At 44.8% G+C, this 19494-nt stretch overlaps 1 protein-coding gene across 3 annotated transcripts in view; it reads left to right on the top strand.

Moving 5' to 3' along the window:
• Ankh (ANKH inorganic pyrophosphate transport regulator) overlaps positions 1-19494 on the top strand; it is a 139666-nt gene that overhangs the window by 25952 nt on the left and 94220 nt on the right. The window lies entirely within an intron of this gene.

Below are 19494 nucleotides of genomic sequence, written 5' to 3'. Positions count from 1 at the left end.
GGTTCTTGTGTAGCCCAGGCAGAACTCAAGGTCTAGCATTGCTGCTTCTACTTACCCAGTACTGGGACTACAGGTGTGTGTGTTATACGCCCTGCTCTTCCTACTCTTTAATGGTAGCCCTGTCACTCCTCACCTGAAGAATAAGCCAAGAGCCAGGATCCCTTGAGGAAGTAAGCAGAAGTTTGTGGGGCGGCGCAACAGAAGTTTTTTCCCCTTCTTGCTCAGGCTATCTTCTGACTGTCCTCCATTGTATTGTGTGCTCTTGCCACATTTGCCTCTGCATACTCACTCATCTTTGGCTATCCCCTGAGTTATTTGGGAGGAATGCTCCTGCTGGTGTCTTGTGTCTCATATAAAGAACCCCAAGGGCTCTGCAAAGGCTCCTTTTTGAGGGAGCGGAGCTGCCCAGGACACAGGCTATCTATTGAGGAGCTGTAGGCAGTTCCATAGTTAGCAAAGGACTTCTTGTGAAGTCCTCGTCGCCCTGGGGCATCTGGGCACAATTTAGCTCAAGGCTCTGAAATACTCTGAAATTCTCTAAACTGAAACAGTTGGACGCCAGCAGAGCTGTGGAACAGAGCATGCTGAACCCAGGCCATGCCTAGGTGGAGCGGGTTTTCTCTTCATGGACTCTGCCTGTTCAGGACATTCTGCTCTGGGTGCTACTGAATGAGGAAGGGAAGAGTGACCACCATCCACGTGTGACGTGATGTTCCTTCCGGGATCACAAGTATGTAGAATAGGGTAGAAGGGACCCTTCTGAGCTTATCTTTCAGATAGGGGCTAGAGATTTAAAGTGGTACTCTTCGCTCCTGCAGGCTTTATCTGCTCCAAGCCCAGCCTACGAGTCTTTTCTCAGAATCTTTAAACCAAAGCCTTTGATGCCAGCCAGGACTGGATGACTAGTTCCGGCTGGAGGCACAGCTAGATTCCTATAGAAGACGATTTATGTCTTAGACTCTGCAGAATACTAGCTACCTACCACTGAACACCCATGATCACCCAGGGCTCCATAGGACTGATTGCATGGCCAACTCAGACCTCCCAGGCTGGTCTCTTGGGGCTTTTGCTTGGACCTTGCCTCTATGTCTGGCCTCCCAATGTGCCAGTGAGCTGAGCCTTTGATGTGGTTCATTCCGGCCTGAAACACTTTGGCAGTCTCTACGTGTAGCAGGTGTGGACATGATTGACAAGGCTCTCAGCCAAGTAAGAAGCCCCACCCTGTGACCAGGCAGCTCTCAGGTGAGTGAAACAGTGTACAGAGGACACTAATTAGCTATTTACCATCTTCACCTCAAAGGAGGCTAGAAGGGTACTTCCAACTTCCTCACAGCAAATAGCCTCTTACAGATGCATTTCCTAGGAATTCATCCAAGTTTAGTGAGAACTCTGGCCTCTTTAGCCTTTTATTATGTTCTGGGGGTTAGAAATTGCTTAGGGTTTATTGCCCCTTTGTAAAACACAAATCTCTTTTATTTTCTTAACACCATCTCCTGCAGGCAGGGCCAACCTTTTTGACATTCTGATAGTTCTCCCTCAAGAACTGCATGATCAACTTACGAAACAGCAAAAAAGAAATAACCCCTAATATTTTAAGGAAGTCCTAAATTTTGGGTTGTGTCACATTCCTAGCTTCCATCTCAAGTTGCCTGTTGTCCTGGAGCAGTGCACTGGCCTAGAGCTCCAGCATTCCCTGTGATTCTGGAATTCTAGGATGTGGGAGTTCAGTGACCCCTTTGTGCCAGATGTTACAACAGAGATCATCACCCTTGAAGATGCTCGGCTAAGTGAAATAAACCAGGCACAGAAAGACAAGTGGCACATTCACAGAGACGGAGATAGGGCTGAGGGAAGTGAGTAGAGGGGCGCTTTTGGAGAGGGTTATGTGTCACTACTGCCTAGTAACAGGGATCTACTTAGTGCCGCGGAGCTTTAGGCCAAAATGTGGTGGCTGTTACAGATGCTTACGGTGATACGAGAATAAAATCTAAAAAGGAAAAAAATCACGTACTTTTACGTATGCACTCATTGCTCTTTCGGGGATCCTTTTTATGCAAATTGAAAAGGTCTATGTTTTTTTTGTTGTTGTTGTTGTTTTGTTTTTTAATAAAATATTCTATGGCTCAGTAATCCTCAAGCTATTTTATTTTCTGGATTCTACCCAATGATTGTAAAGCCTCACTTGCCCCTTAGTACCACTTACTGTTCCTGTGCATAATAATCAGGTACATCTCCTCTCAGAACGTGCAGGATAGCTGCTGTCATTTAATGAAGGGGGAAGGACACAGTTGCCATCAAGGTGTCAGTGTATGGCGTCATGAAGCATCAAGTGGTGTACAAATGCTGAAAAGCTGTCAGTTCTTTTCCCGTGGCTTCCTATAGAAGCCTCCTTTTCCTAGTTTCTTTTTTTTTTTCTGGAGATGTCCTTAGATTCACCTTTCAGGCTATCTGTAGGTGTTAGGACCCCCTGTGGGACAGGAAGTGAGTGACTGTGGCTGTCTGGGCATCATTAGATCTCTGCATCTCTGCACTTTCACGTGCAGAGAGATGGCACTTTCAGGTTAGAGAGAGGGTGCTTTTGCTAGTACATGCCATGCCTCTGCCAAGCCAATAGAAATCTAAAAAGAAAATGCAGTCACTTGCCACTTCTGCAAACGGTCCTAGATTCCTAAGCACTGACCTTTGCTTTAAATGGGTCACTGAACAGACCTTGAGATCACCTGTTACTGATAACAAAATGCACAGTTCCAGAAAATGGAACAGCCTTAACAGCAGCAGCAACTTTTAAAAATGTGTTTCTGCCCTAAGCCAAAAAGAAAAACAGTGGGCACCTCCACCTTGTAGTGCTGACAGAGCCTTCCTTCTTTAACAACTTTCATTCTGGATGTAGTTTAAAAAAAAAAAAAAAAATATATATATATATATATATATATTTTAAATGCTCTGTAGCTGGAGGTGCCTCTCAGTGCTGTAGGACTTCCCTGTGTTCTCACTCTCAGCCTGAAGGTAATCTGAGTTTGGAGACAGATCACATCTAGCCACCCTGGCAAATAAGCCAAACAAAACTCCCCTTTTGTTTCCCTTTATTCCAAAGGCCCTGAAGAAACCCAAATGCCATAAAAATCTCTGGCTGCAGTTAGGCAGTCACTTGTTGAGCCTTGGAGATACAGGGTATCACCGTGAGCAGGCCTGGTGTGTTAGTAAGGTATGGTGAGGGTGCATGTGCCATCTCCATCGTGAACACAGCAAGAGCTCTCAGTTTAAAACATGCAGATCTCCTCTCCCTTTCCTTTGCTCCTATCTTCAGACAAATTCTTGGAGGCCCAGCCTGGGCAGTTATGGAGTTCAATGACAGAAAGGTCAGATACTGGCCATTTTCTGCACTTTCACGTGTAGAGAGATGGCACTTTCAGGTTAGAGAGAGGGTGCTTTTGCTAGTACATGCCATGCCATGCCTCTGTCTCTAAATGCTCTTATATTTTCATATTCATTCCAAGATCAAAATAAATACTAGTTCCCACATACATTCATGACATACCATCTATGTCATTTACAGTGCAAAATTAGAATGTCAATGATGAAATGTGGAGAAGTGAGAGCCCCAACTTCCATTGTGTTTTCTGGTATCCTGTAGTTTCTTCTGGGAAATAAACCCAGGTTTGGTGATTGCCATCTCACTCTCAGCCTGAAGGTAATCTGAGTTTGGAGACAGATCACATCTAGCCACCCTGGCAAATAAGCCAAACAAAACTCCCCTTTTGTTTCCCTTTATTCCGAAGAGGAAAAGATTTGAGGTTAGATACCTGGCCATGGGAGAACCATTAATAGACCTTTTTAAAAGAAGACCGAGCAGGAGGGTCTTAGGAGATGTCTCGGGATAAAGCATAAGAGCTGGAGTTGGATTTCCAGGACCCAGATAAAAGCTGGGTGGGTGTGGTGACTGCCTGTAATCCAACACTCAGGAGGCAGATACAGGGTCTTAAGGGCAAGCTGGATGACTAGCCAGGCTACCCAGCATTGGTGGGCTCCAGCTCAGTGTGGGACTCTGCCTCAGTAGCGTGGAGAATAATGGAGGCAAATCACTCTGTAGAAGACACGAAGCCATATTCATGTGCAGATCAGTGATGTGCTAAGTTGTAAGTTTTAACTCCTCTAAGTTAGAATTTCTTATTTGTCTTATCTCAATATTAAGTTGATAAAAGGAGAACAGTCTCTTCTTGCTGGAACTGAGAGCTCAGCCTGGATGTTACTGAACTGAGCACTTGGGTTTTAACACAAAGATTCAAATCAGGAAGTGAAAAATACAAATGTTTCCTGTCAGTGGGTTCTAGACATGTGGCTCCTTTGTGCATACTCGGGGGCTCCTATATACAATCCATACTTTGGTTTTTCTGATCTTTGAAGCCACTAAAACAATAGCTTGCTAAAAGTAAGAATTCACTCGGGATATCTGTTAGGATAACTGGGTCAAAATCTACTCAAGGGTCATTGCTAAGGTTTTCCACTCTTTATTTATTTGGGTAATTGTTTAAAGAAAAAGAGAGTTCCTTGGTGCTTGGGTCTGGGGTACTCTTTGCCCCATGTGGACAGTGGTTTGTTCCATGACCAACACATCTTCACTCAGAGGACAGGGGAGGCTTGGCCCGGTTTTTGCCCCACCTGCAGTTTGTTTATCCTGGCATAAAATTTACACTGTGGAGTGGTTTGTTATGCTCATTAGATGATTTATTACAAAAGTAGATTGTTTCTAAAATTCCCTTTATCAGAGAGCATACAAGGATTTAGTTGCCAAATGACATAACCCCTTTGGAATTGAGCAAAAGCACCTCACAGTCTGTGTTTTTACATCTCCCATGCCCCTATGGGGTGCCCTGTGTAGTGGCATAGGCCAGCTTGTCCCTAGGAAGAAAAGGCACAGCATGGCATGATTTTCTGGAGCTGGAGAGGATTGTCCATGAGTACAATCCTGGCAGGAGACAAAGAGTGTAGCTGGTTAGGCAGAAAGACAAACAGGAAAATAATTAATAGCCAGGAGATACATCTGCCAGAACCCTAGCATCCAAACACAGAATGTATGAGCAGATGCCAATTAAGAGAGAGTGTGGGACTATGCTCTTCTGACCACCTAACACACGAAGATGCCAATGAAGATTAATGACCCAGCTGTGAAAATGATCTTCAAGTCAATAGTGCTGGACTGGAGAAGCAAGCATTTTAGCATGCACCAGGCTGGCTGTGGCCTGTCAGGGTTTTCAAAAGGTTCCCTTTACAATGGGTCACACTTGGCCAAGACGGAACAGAGGTATGGCATTCATCTTTACTGGCAACATCCATCTCCTTTAGTCTCAACAACAAAAAATATTTTAAAATTTAACAAACTGTACAAGTCCAGATTAAAAAAAAAAACTCATTAGAAACGTTATATACATGAAAATGAATCACTGTAGGAGTATGTGTAGTGGTGATGAGTTCCGCTTGATGTGTTAGTGTCACCGACATTATTAAAAAAGAAACACATACTTTTTCTTTCCCTTTGGGTTGTGTCTTGAGAATACTGCTTTCCTGTGCCTAGATGGCGATGGTGACAGCCTTGGTCATGGTGCCTTGTGGTGATCGCTTCATTAATCCCCTCAGCAACCCTAAGAGGTAGCTGCTGTCACCATCCTGTCTCCCCATGAGGATCCCAACATGCAGAAGGACTAATTTGACTTGTTCAGGACTACGCAGCGCATCTTTACGTGTTTTAAGAATCTTAAGATATCGCCACATAAAGCCCCAGAACAGATGAGCTCTCCCTCTCCCCGCACACAGTGTCCTTTTTCCAGTCTCTCGCTGATGACCTGTATAGCCAGCAACAGCGATGAAGCCATAGCTCCCTCCAGGAAAGTGAGCGTTTGTAGCCTGCGAGGGGTGCTGGAAGTATCTCAATTTCCCAGGTGGGGACGCTGAGGCCAAGGATGTCAGATAAGTTGTCCAGGGTCGGACAGCAGTTCTTATCTGTGCCCAGCAGGCCAACAGTGCACATGTTGTTAGCTGTTTTGTTAGACCCTCTTCACATTTTAGAGAGGATGCTTCTGGCCCGCCTTTGTCCTTCACAGATGCTTGTGAGGTTCATGGAAGGCGAGCACTTTCTAAACATAGTCCAGGTCCATACAGAGTGAGTGCCTATCATTGTGACCACACGTAATCACCATGAAGATCCTGTTTGGTTTCCCAGTTCTTTCCTGCTGCCAACCCTGAGGCTGCTGTAAAGAGTTTTCAGAAAAGAGAGAGAGGGCAGAGCAGAGGCCCTGTTCTGCCACTGCTGACCTGTGTTTACGTTCTCTGAGTGAAGGAGCAATCTAGAAGGGGGTACCATTGTGCAAGAGACTGTTCCCACTTTGCACAGTATTGTAAGCTCAGTGAGGCCTAGGGGTCACTTTAACTCTCACTGCCAGCATAGGGCAGCCAGTCCATGCAGAGGAACATTTTATCGGCCCGTGAAGGCCTCTACACATGATGTACCGGCCTGGAGGTTGTGCAGCAGCAAATGTTCAATGTAATCCTTGCTTATTTCACTTCTGAGTTCATCCAGGGCCTCGTAGCCACAGGAGGGAAAAAGCAAGCAGTTATCTCTCTGTGTGTCTCTGCCTGACTGTCTGACTTTGTCTGTCTATCTGTTTGTCTCTCTGTCCCTGTCTCATTCTCTCTCTCTCCCTCTGTCCCTACTGTATCAGCCCTCCATGCTGTGATAAACGACAGTGCCTTTACTAGCCTGCCCATTACCACAAATGGCTGACAGCCTCAGTGGGAGTGAAGTGTTTTCAGGTTTGAGCATTCCAGGGCTGGGCGTTCATCTGACAGGACGTGTAACTCATTTTTAATGAGCATGAGTGTGGCAAGCTAATTCTTTTCAGTGTTAAGCCTCCATTAGAATTTCCAAAACATGTGGCCACGCCACAACCTAAGAACAGAATGGGGTTTTGCTTGCACTAGGACGTCTGTACAGAGGATCCATCACAGGCATTCAAATGAACAGAAGAGCCATTGCCTTTGTGTTGGTCTGTGTGCTCCTAGGGATCCAGCTGAGACAATAGGAAAAGCGGCATAGGGACTGGAGCTGGCCCACGGGTAGGCTTTTCAAGCTCAGGGCCCTCAAGCAGCACTGGGACCCCGCCTAAATCGGAAAACCTGTGCAATCCCTCGAGCTGTCACTCAGCTGTAGCTCCTTGCCTTTTCTTTGCTAATTGGAAAAGATAGCCTGGAAATGATCATTGCGGGCTACAAGTTTTTAAAAAATGGGCATTGCTGTTTTCAGCCTCTCAACAGCCCTATTTTTCCCCAGATGTTCATTGCTATCCCTGGAGCAGATGTCTTTATCCTCCATTTGAACCGGGCTTCAGCCAACATTGCTCATGATGACTATTTCCAACAGCCTAGCGAGCTATGCAGGCAAGAGATGAGAGCCGTGGAGCTGGGGAACTAGAGTTAGAAGTGGTTGACACTTCATTGGTAGCTTACATGATCCAGCCTGATCCTCAGCATTTTCAAATTATCTGTTAGAAATGTTCTCTAGTTTTTACAGCTTTTTTCCAGTTAGCCTGCTGTTTCTATGAACCGGCCTAGTTGCTGAATATGCCCTGTTTATATTTTACTTCTGCCCAGTGTGTAGCTACCCTAGGTCTCAGTAGTCAATAATTTGATACTCAACTTTTAGTTATTGAAGTTTTAGACTTGCCTATAATCAAGGAGTATTTCCCCCTTCTTTAAACTTTTTTGGGAACTTAAAACAAATCGCAATAGTGGAAATGATATTTATTTGCACCTGGAAAATAAAAATCAGAATTTTCACAGAAACAATAAGATTTATTCTCGGAACAGCATATTTTAGTACTTTTAAAGTATTTTATTATGTTTTTAGTCTTTGAATTATGCTCAGTTTTAGAAGGCACTCTGCTGAATTGTAGGCCAGAAAATATTTTTAAAGCCCCACATTTGGAGATCATTGATCTAAAAGTTGCTTTTCTTGGAAGAGAGCTCGTGGAAGTGCCAGGAATTCTCACTGTGATTTTGAGTAGAGCTAACACACTGAGAATTATGAGCTGGGAAGAAATATGAAATTGGTTATTTCATTAGGCAAAGACTCTCCTGTTCCTTTCCAAAATAGAAAAGTTTTAAAAGTAAAATACCTTTTGTAGATAAGTGATCTTTGCTTCTTGAGCTCCTTAAGTCCCTGGATCTTTTTTGCTAAATATTTATGTTTATCTCCATAGACCTGGGCTGCTCTCAATTCTGGATAGAGACACTTATTTTGCAGTGAAAAGAGTCAGTTATAAGACTTACAAGTGGTTAAAGTGCGGAGAATCTCTGGCTTTGAGGACTGGGCTCAAAGTGAGACATCATTAGCAAGCTTCCTGTCAGAGCCCAGGGAGCATCTCAGAAGGAGGCAGAGAGAATGAAAAAGCTGGAGGATGGGAAGAAGTGCTGTGAAACACTCTCTCTGGCCATGACAGTGACATGGCTATTATACTCCTGAAGTTGTGGTTGTGGTTACCTATATAAGGTCCGTAAAAAAAACAGCCTAGCCAGAATTCCAGCATGGATGGGAGCAGAGCTCATGAAGTCCTGCCCCTAACAGAAGAGCAGTTAATGTTGACAGCTATTGGAAGAGAGATTCATTCTTGGGGTGGGAGTGGCCACTGGTAGATTGTCCATGCCCCAGTGGATGACCCTACACTCTTACACAAATGGACAATGCTAATTAGATTTAGTGGGCTTTGTTCCATTGTCCTGTTTGTTCCCCTCCTTCCTTCCTTCCTTCCTTCCTTCCTTCCTTCCTTCCTTCCTTCCTTCCTTTCTTCTTTCTTTCCTCTCTCCTTCTCTCTCTCTCCCTCTCTCCCTCCCTCCCTTCCTTCCTTCTTGAAAAGAAGCCATTCAGTAAGATAGATATGGTCACATTCATTGCATACACATATGGACTTCTCAAAGAATAGGTTTTGAGAAATAACTTAATTTGGTGATGAACAAGATTCATTCATTTATGGAAGCAACTGCTTTGCCTGAGTTGTTGGGATTCTTACGCACTCTTGTGAAGGAAAGACTGTCTTTGTTCTGTGACTATCTTAGATGAGCATGTTCCCTGCCTGCACCATGGAAGAGTAAGGCTTCAGTGAAAACTGTGACCAAGTGAGTTAGGGCCCTCTAAGGCTGACTACATGCAGATGGCTTCCTGTCCTGCAATTTTCCTCATGGGGCATGGTATTCATTGCTGTCCCTGACATTTGTAGTAATCTCAGCCATAAGCTTCCTTGCTGGGGAAGCATTTTAGTCAACTGTAGAATGCAGGTATGGCAGTGGTCCCTTAAGTATTGTATAGTGACACTGTAGTCATTTTATCTTTGTTTGCTTTCCTTTTGTGTCTGTGTGTATGTAGGTATATAGATATCCATGTGTATGTACATGTCTGTGTGGAGGCCAGAAGTCTGAACATCTTCCTCTATCACTGTTCATTTTATTTTCTCATACATGGTCCTGAATTGAACGTGGAACCCAGATTCAGCCAGGCAGGTTGTCCAGAGAGCACTTGCCATCCACCTGTCTCCATCTCCTCAGTGCTGGGTTTATAGGCCTGTGCTGCTGCACCCAGATTTTCACATGGGTGCTAGGGTTCAAACTCACATCCTCACAGTTGCATAGCAAGCAGTTTACTAAGCTGTCTCTCCAGGACACCCCTCCCCCCCTCATTTTTGAGACAAGGTTTTGGTAGATAGCCCAGGCTGGCCTCTAACTTTCAATAATGCCTCAGCCGCTCCTCCTGCTGAGATTACAGACATGTACAACCCCTGGTTGTAGTCACTTTAACTGTAAAAGTTCAGCCTGGAATGTTTACACAATGACCAAATTGCCCAACAGTGCAATTCTCAGAATGTTTCCCCATTGTTAAGTGATACAACCTATAAAATTATTTCAAAATTAAAATAAAAAAAAGAAAAAAAAAGTGATACAAACTTTAAATTCTCTCTACGGTCCCATGAGCCATATGTATATGGAGAGAGAGAGCAAGCGAGAGCCTCGGAGTTTAAGGAACTGTAGAGTACACAGCCAAGGGAAGTTGAAGAACCATGTGCAAACAGCAGTCCTTCCCCAGGGCTTATAAAATCAACCAATAGTCTAGACCAATTTAAATTTCAGTAACCACACACAATTGGGATTATGCATGGATCCAAAGAAGAGAGAAGGCTTGTGTGAGTAAAGGACCCCTGCAAAGCCGCCACTCACAGCCCACCCTCTTCTTCTGAGAACCTGTCATCTCACCAGGAAGCAGGTAGCAGCTTTTCATTCAGCCTTGCCATTGGCTTTCTGGGGCTGTGGATTTAAGGGGTGACATTTATCATTAAAGCTGGCTGCTTTCTCTCTCCTCCTCTAACCCCCCCACACTTTTTCTTTCTTTTTGTTTCCCTTTGTTTGATCAATGCAGGCTTTTATTGTAGAGCCTAAGCTGGCCAAAAACACACACTATAACCCAGACTGAGCTCAAATTCACTGTAGCCCAAGCAGGCGTCAAAGCCGTGCCTCTCCAGCCTCAGCACCGCAAGTACTGGGATCACAGGTGTGCCCCTAGGCCTTCCCTTCTTGCTTCAGATGACGTGCTATTTTATTTTCAGCACTCTTAATGTTGGGCTCCTGGTCAGAGACAGTTGATAACCTGACAATTGGATACACTCACCCTCTCCATCTCTTAAATTATCTTTTATTTCAGCAGAGGCCTTCTTTGGGATATAAGGCCATATTTGAAACGGGGATTGCCAGTAATTTCCAAGAAAAAGGAGGGGCCATGTCTTTTTTTGATTCGGCACACCTCAGGTTATACCAGGTGGTCCTCTGTGCCCACACCCTAGTTACAGACTAAAACATGCCACCTTGTTTCCAGGTTGTTACTGGCACACCCTACTTCATTATGTCTTTTGTGGTTCTGGGGCTGGAACCCAGGCCTTCATGTACTGGACCAACGCTCTACCTCTGAGCCACATCCTCAGCCTTTCTTTAAACTACCACCTACTCTATGCTATTATTAATTAATAGCATAACTGTAAGAATAAATGCAATTAATTTTTAATCCTTCAAAAGGGCTCCTGGCACATGCATTATGCCATGAGACAAAGCAGTGTAGATGTGATCAGGGTCATATCCTGAGAAGCTCACTGTTAGAATGCAGTTCTTCAGACCCAAGCCCTGGATCAAACCCTCAAGAAAGAACAAAGTGCTTATGAGAATGTTGCACAGCCTAGACCCAAGACACATGGTTGGAGAATACAGTTTAATCAAGCAATGTGCTTCTCCATGCAGTATATCCAGATCAGAAGGAAAAGAATAAGCTTAGAGAGTTCCTCTCCTGGGGCCACTGTACATTTCTGAAGGGCATTCTTCTTGAGATTCTTACCTAGCTGCCACACAGAAGATTTCCTTACCAAGCCTAGACCCCAAGGGCAGTTTTAATTCATTAATGATCCTCTAAGTTTGTTTCTAATTGCATTCATTTATTTATTCTGGCAGGGGGAGGGAGGGACAGTGCATGCCACAGAGTGAATGCAGATGACAGAGGCCAGTGTACAGGCTCTCTCTGTCATCATGTGGGTCCCAAAGATTGAATTCAGGTTTTCAAGCTCAGTAGCAAGAGCTTTGCTCCACTGAGCAGTCTTGCCAGCCCTCACTGATGATTCATATTGCCAGTTATAGCAAGGAGGGCTATAGAATCTGGAAGGATTCTAGCTAAGCACAGTGCTTGGGTGCTTAACTCCAAACCTCACAGCGGCCCTAGAAAAAGCACCTCAGAGCCTTCTCTTGGCCACTTGCTGACAGGGTATGGGAGTGGGGGAGGGTGGGGATGGGGCTAGTGGTAGAAGTAAAGTGACCCACCCAAGGTCGAATCATTCTCAGGCCTTGAATGCAGGATAATTCCCTTTCACCCTTCACTACACTGTAAAGGCCAGAAATAATTACTTTCATGAAGAGCTGCCCCACACCCTCTTTCTGTTCTTCTTCAGTCATGGAACTCCAATTTCTAGAAATAATTCCATCATCTTATCAAAAGCTGAATATGTTATGCAGTTAGAACTCAGCTTCTACCAAAAAATGTCAAAGTCCTACAAATATGATATAGGCTCTGAGATAGGAAGGGAGAAAGTGTCAAATCCCCACTTTATAAATAAACTGCCAAATGCTTGGGAAGTGTGTTTGGGCAGGTTGCCTGCTCTCGTGTAGCATGTCAGCAGGAGTACAATCCTAAAACCACTTCTGCTAGGCTGGCGTCCCACAGCCATCACATGCCTTGTGTGACTCAAGAACCAGCCTTGGAAGAAGAACCTCTATGCAGAATCCCAGTAAATAAAAATGCTGCCGCACACTCACCTGTAACCCTAAGTGCTCAGTAAGCTGAGGCAGGAGGATCAAAGGTTTGAGGCCACCATGGACTCCATAGTGAGAGCCTGTGTGAAAATGAGAGGCAGTGGAAGAAAGGGGAGGGATGAGGGCGAAGGGCAGCTGGGAAGGCTGTTGCATGTTTCCGCGTTCTCTTGAGACCTGAGACACATGAGCTGTCCTCTTGTACATGGGATAATGAGATAGACTTCACAAGTAAGATTAGTGTTTTTGAAAGAGTTTATCATCATAACTGATGAGAAACTTCAGCCAGGAGCACATCCACCTACCCGCTAAAATGATGGTTTTCTGAATGTAAGGTGACCGTTTCATACATTAGGAAACTGTCGCCGTGTGATATCCAGACTTGCCTTCACACTATCTGGGTCTACAAGGGAAGGTTGTTCTTCTAGCTCTGCTCTGTAACTACGCCCAAATGTTTAGAGTTCCATAGAGACCATCCTGTGCCCTGAGGATGCCCTTCAGTCCATTCATCTTTGGTAGCTGGGGCCCATGGGGCAAGAGTCCTCATGCCAGGCCCTATCAGAACTTCAGTATTGCCTATGGCTGGCCTCCAGGTTCCTGCCACCTCCTGCTGCGTACACCCACCCACCAGGCCAGAATAACCCAAGGTGGGCACCGCAGGACAGGGCAGGAATAGGACGGAAGGAAAGAGTGCCCACCGCCTCCTAAAGGAGGCCAAACCAAACATCTCTAGGCTGTGGGGGCAGGAAGTGACTGGAATGATATTCCTTGAGGGCTTGAGATATGTAAACATTGTGGGCTGGGAGCATGATGTGTGTGTGTGTTAGAGATGGATGAAAACTTCACTAACTTTTAAAAACAATCTGAGTGTAACTAAAATAGACTAATAGCAAAAAATCCAAGCAAGCAAAAAAGAAGCTGTCAGGAGCTCAGGGTTGGAGGCCTCTTGCTCCAAACTGCCTCCACACTGGCCACTCTGACCAGCACTGTCCAGAGATGAAACTAGGCAGGCACTAGTTGAGAACTGAGGTTATCACCACTTTGCCTATAGTTTGTAGCCTGTTTAGCGCTCAGAAGCCACCTGTTTGGGGTACAGCCTAGGCTATAACAAAACTTGGTCATAAAAACAAGGGGGACAAAAAGAAAGGGAAAAGAGAGAAGACGCATTATGTAGCCCAGGCTGGGCTTAAATGCACTAACCCACACAACTGGTCGTGAGAAGTGCGATGTTTCTACCTCATCCTCCCTGCTAGGAGTGCAGGTGTACGCCACCTCCCCGAAAGTTCTCATAGCTGGGCAAACCGAGTCAGCCAGTCACTTCCCAGAGGCCTGGTGCTGAACCCTCTCCACAGTACATGTCAATAGAAAGGTGGCTCAGTTTCCCCATGGTTTTATTTTGAGGCCATGTTCTTAGATAAATGACTTTTCTCATTACGAGTGTTGCTGAAAGGAAACTATGCCTCCTTTGATAATTCCCAGTGTTGTACCATACATCAGGTAACAAATCCAAGAATACTGAGAGCTATTTGACAAGTCACAGGCAACCAAGTGCTCATCTGCCTTCAGAAGTTAAGATGTACTGATTAATGGTGTGCTGATAGTATCATTAAAAGCAACGTTCTTTCAACTCACATTTGTGCAAACGTTTGCAATTTGTGCTTCAAACCAATTATTTTCTTCCTTGGAAGCTGTTGGACTAAGATATAGTATTGTGTGAAAACTTCTACCCTGGAGGGAAGATGAAGCAGATGTCCCCAAACCCCGTGGTTAACTCTTGTTAGCACTGGATATGAAATGTCCCCCATAGGCTCATGTGTTTGGACACTTTGTCTCATATGGTGGCACTGTTTGGGAAGTTGTGGGACCTTCACCAGAGGAGGAATTGAGACATGGAGTGTGGGCCTTGGGGGTTAGAGCCCAGTCTACTTCTTATCCCATATCTGCTTCCCAATCTGTTGAGATTTAAAGACGCACCCTTCCCCATTATGATTCACTGTACCCTCAAAGCATGAGCTAGGACAAATCTCTCCTCCCTTAGGTTCTGTGTCGGGCATTTTTTCACAATGATAAAAGACAGAGCTGATATATCTCCCAAGCCCCGTTTCTCTTCACCAGCACTCAGCTGTCCTCCTCTATCCCACGAAACGACAGACTCCTAGGCTTGGTTGCCAAGTGTGCTCATGGTAAGAGAGTCCATCAGACGTGGGGGCCATTTTCTTATCCTAGCCTTCTCCCGTGTTTTGTCAGTATTGCAAATGTCTGCAGCGAAGACAGTTTATGGTTTTCTTGTCCCCTGGGACACCAGGCTGCCTGGCCTTTGCTATTGGTGATTTGCTGACACATATGTGTCCAGGTGAGCATGCATGTTTTTTATATGTGCATGAAGTCCAGAGGATAACCTTGGCTCTACCTTTTTAGGTTGTGTCTCTGTTTATTTTTGAGACAGGATCTCTGATTAATTACCTAGAAGTCACTAAGTATGGTAGGCTGGCCGGCCACTGATCTCCAGGCACCTGCCTGTCTCACCTCCCCAGTATGGGGGGTGGGGAAGTAACAAGTACATGCCACTGTTCCTGGTTTTATTGGGTGGATCCTGGGGATCAGATTCAGATCCTTGTGTCTGCATGGCAAGCAGTTTACCAACTGAACTGCCTCTCTAGCCCAAATTAGTATTTTTAACTTTTTTAAAAAGGTTTATTTGTTTTGTTTTTATATGTTTGAACATTTTACCTGCATGTACATATGTGTACCCCGTGTGTGCCTGGCAGTCATGAGACGAAGGCATCAGATCCCCTGGACCTATAATTAGAAATGATTGTGAGCCACCAGGTAGGTGCTGGGAACCATACCCAGGTCCTCTGAAAGAGCCACAAGTGCTCTTAACCTCAGAACCATCTCTCCAGCTTCCCTACTAGTGTTTAAATACTTGCTGATCATTTATAAAGCTCAAGAGACAGTCTCTAAAAGTGCCTCAGTTCTAATGTGATTGGTTCACCTGAGTGTCTACATTTCATGTGGATCAAAACGGTCAGGACCCATTCTTGCTGAAGGGCACCTGTTTGGTCACAGGTAGAACTAGCAAAATGTAGTCCACAAGTAAGACCTTGAGACCTTGAGTGAGTATAGGTGAGAAGAAAGGTGATAGAGCTGGGGAGTTGGTTCAGCTTCAAAGAGCACTTGCTACTCCTCCAGAGGACTTCCATTCAGTTCCCAGCACCCATATCAGGTGGTTCACAACTGTCTCTAATTTCATCTCCTTCGGATCCAAAGGTTCTAGATTCCATGTGCACCTGAACTCATGTTCACATACCCACAGATAGATATATACACCTACCCATAATTAAAAAAATAATAATAATAAATCTAAACAAGGGTAAAGATGATATGGAACCAGAAGCTGGCAGAGAGCCAAGTGTTTGATTCTTGAGTGGAAGAAGTGTAAAGTTTTGGCTATTTGGTCATATGTCATTCACAATAGGGATACGTTATTCAGAATGTGTCATCGGGCAGTGTGGTCATTGATGGACATCAGCTTGTATCTGGTACACTTAAATAGTGCAGCCTACTACACAAGTAGGTGTCGTACCGTCTAGCCTACTACATACACAAGTCTTTTCCCTTAGCAAATTGTATTGTGAGGCTAATGACCATATGGAAAACACTCAGAATATTTGGAGCATTGTAAACGGTAAAGGAAGGCACGGAGAGTGACAGAAAAACTATAGACCCAAGCATACACCAGCCTGAGCACACAGTGCTGACCTCTTGCCATGTCGCCATGAAAGGTTTCTTTCTCAAGTGTGCCACAGCCCTAAACCACAAGGTGACGAGGTCTCACACATAGCTCTAGGGTTCATAATTCCCTGAATAGTTCTGCGATACTCTGGGTCTCTGAGCTTTTCATCAGCCAGCTAGCATGTTAGAGAAAAGTAAACTTACTGGCTTTCTGTTTTCTATGCAGACTACATCCAGACATAGTGCAGAATAGCAGCACAGCGTGCTCATGCTGCCCGGAGCAGCACCGTACTTATTTGTCATGAGCTGGCTGGTTTGCCAAGAAAGCATAATTCTCATGTGCATGGAAAAACACTTATCAGTGTGTACTTTATCATTTGGGTTACTCTCATTTGCTTATCAGGTTAACCGTGCGTGCATTCATTTGCAAAACCGGCCTCAGTGCCTTACCCTCTGCTGCTAATAATGCAGGTCCTTCCATGGCTCTGTGGTTAGTAGATCTCGAGTGTTTTAAGTACCTGATGACACTGGTATTTGAAATGTAATTTAACAACAACAAAAGATAAAACATAGATCTGCTACTCCCCAGAGGGATGGACTGTGTATAGATTGACCTTTGAATTAGGCATTTCTTAAAAAAACAAAAACAAACAAACAAAAAAGTTTCCTTGTGATCAGTTAGGATGAGTCAGCTCATTGCTGATGAGATCAGTTCCACAGACTCGAGCCCCTTACTTACATGGAGCTAAGAGCTGTTTGCAAAGCACTAAGAAGTGGAGATTTACACAGGTCTGGTGGAAGCCACCGCCTGTGTGTACCAGTACAAAGGGCAGTGAGCCGCTGGAATCGCTGAGTCAGTAGACTTCGTGTGCCAGCATCTGCTCAGGCTCTTGGAGAAAGTCACAAGGCTATTGAGCGTTGCCTCGATGTTTGCAGCCTCATCTGCCGCAATCAGCGTGACAACTTGACAGTCTCCACGGTGGCAGCTGAACAAGGAAAGCGCCTTCATATTTGCTCTGGTCATCTACTTTCCAATTGGCTTTTATAGAAACAGGCAAACTGTCCAATCTGTCTGTGACTGACAGCCATAACAACATGCCCTGTCCACTCCAGATCCCAGAGCATCTTTGTTTGCTTGTTTTTGAGGCAGAGTCTCTTGTAGCTTCCAGCTGGCCTCCAGCTCACTGTAGTAGCCTTGAACTGATGTTCCTCCTACACCTCTCAAGCGCTGAAATGCAGGCTTGAACCACCAAGCCAGACTTTGTGTGCATATTCTTTATTGTATTTGTTCTTCAATGTAGCTTTCACCGAGTTGTGAAGGTGAGCATACTCAGTTTTCTTGGGTAGAAGCTAGAGGCTTGGAACAATGATCTAATCTTTGTCAGGCTAAGCTGAAGTCGGGGCCAGGGGAAAAAAAAACCAAGTACCCAGGGCCAGTTCTTGGGCAGGAGCACTAATTCAGTACAGACCTTGGACTTGAGATCTCCTTCTTAGGAGCCGAGGAGTGTTTTATAACATAACAAGGATTACATGATCCCAAAGCTGCAGGGCTCTTCATTGTATTTATTAACTCGCAGGGTTTGGAAATGGCCATCCCATTTCCGGGTTACAGCACGGCGTTCCTCATTCCATGCACTGGAGCAAAGGGTCTCATTTAGTTCTCTGGCCTGAAGGACAGTTGCAGTTTGGAACTCATGGCTGTGGACGTGCGTTATCATAGCTAATTAGTTATCATAGCTAATTAGCTAATTAAGCTACATTAAGGTTAATCTTAAGATTACAAATAAAATTACTTTTCATATCTCTATTGCTATGGGAGGAGGGGAAACGATTTGGTAACCACTGCCCTTTAGGCTTCTAGTTCACAATCGATTTTTATTTCCAGACAGGACCAACAGGTACGTCTGTAGTACACAAATCATTTCTAGGCTAGATCTACTTGATAACGCCTCTCTTCCTTTGTATCCTTCTTTTCTTCTTTTTCTAATGAGAAATCTAGATAGGAGGCAGACTGGGAGTTTAGATAAAGTGCCTGTCATGCAAGCATGAGGCTCGGGGTTCAAATCCCCAGAATCCTGCTGCTATGGCAAAGAGAGGCTCGTGGATCAGGTCAGGGAACCTGGCATTCACAGCAGTGAACAAGAGACCGTGTCTCAGACAAGGAGGGAGGTAAAGGCCGACCGTCCCCATAGTTGTACTCTAACCTTCACATGCAGCACAGTGTGTGTGTGTGTGTGTGCGCGCGCGCACGCACATGCTTACCATACATCATCTACATACCTGCATTTAAAAACTCTGGGAAAATTCCACTTTTGTCATCTTTCAGTGTTTTCCTGTTCATATTTCATCCGAACACCCCTTGATGGAAGGCAGTTCTGTAGACAGGTGGCTTCAGCCTTTGTGTGGACGGAGCCTGTTCTGCCCTGCACTCTTCCCCGCTGTCGGAGGACCCTGCTGACTTGGTCAGTGTGGGATATTCTTGCACGCCACCTACTTGTTCAGCGGGTTCCTGTCCACCCGCTATTTACCTGGGCAGCAGCACGGGAAGAAGGGCATGCTTAAATGTAGAAACGGCTTCTGGCATGTCGGAGGCCGCCAACTCAAGTCGTTTGTGAGCTGTGATCCCCAATTTGCTCCAGAATAGCTGCTTGTTTTCTATCAGTCTCCCAGTTACAGGATTATTTGTAGGATGGGCACCTACCCAAACGCTATGCTGCCATGTAACATTCCCATAGTAAATTATTCATTTTATAAACAGAGTCTCTTGTATCTTGCATTATTGTTAGTCCTGGTGTCTGGTGTCCTAGGGATAAATGCATTCGCATTTAAACGCATTCAAGGCACTTAGGCGCAATAAAGTAAATGAACCAAAGTTATTTCCCCATGATATAGTATAAATAGTTTAGATCTGGCTGTCAGACTATCCAGGGAGTGAGTCCAGTCTGAAGTTCATACTTTGCTCTTTGAAAAAAAAAAAAAAAACCAGCCAATCCAAGGTGTACAATCTAGTGTTAGGCCTTACTTTCCATTGTAAAATTGCACAATATGCTGATTAGTATCATGAAGCCCAGATGACCTCAAATTAATTACAGCATTAGTCCCCTTAATAGCAGGTACAGAGGGCACATGCAAAGGGCAAAAGCAGTTCTCATGTCTTTCCTACAATTAGAGATGTATGGTTGTGAGTTTTCTGAATCGGTGCAAGTTTTGTGGTTAGTATTGATGCTCGATGCATACCGAATCGTCATGAGAAGTAAAGGAAACTACCTTTTTAGACATGGGAAAAAGGATTTTATAATAGCTGAATCCCTGTCTGAGCAGATGGGCCCAGGGGAGGGTCATCATGTGTCTCTGCTGTGTGCTATTTCTGAAGTGTGA

Source organism: Meriones unguiculatus, chromosome 3 (assembly GCF_030254825.1).
Source record: "Meriones unguiculatus strain TT.TT164.6M chromosome 3, Bangor_MerUng_6.1, whole genome shotgun sequence".
In the NCBI taxonomy this organism is placed as follows: Eukaryota; Metazoa; Chordata; class Mammalia; order Rodentia; family Muridae; genus Meriones; species Meriones unguiculatus.
The sequence above is the reverse complement of the archived record's forward strand: the minus strand, read 5'-3'. Positions and strand labels throughout refer to the sequence as shown.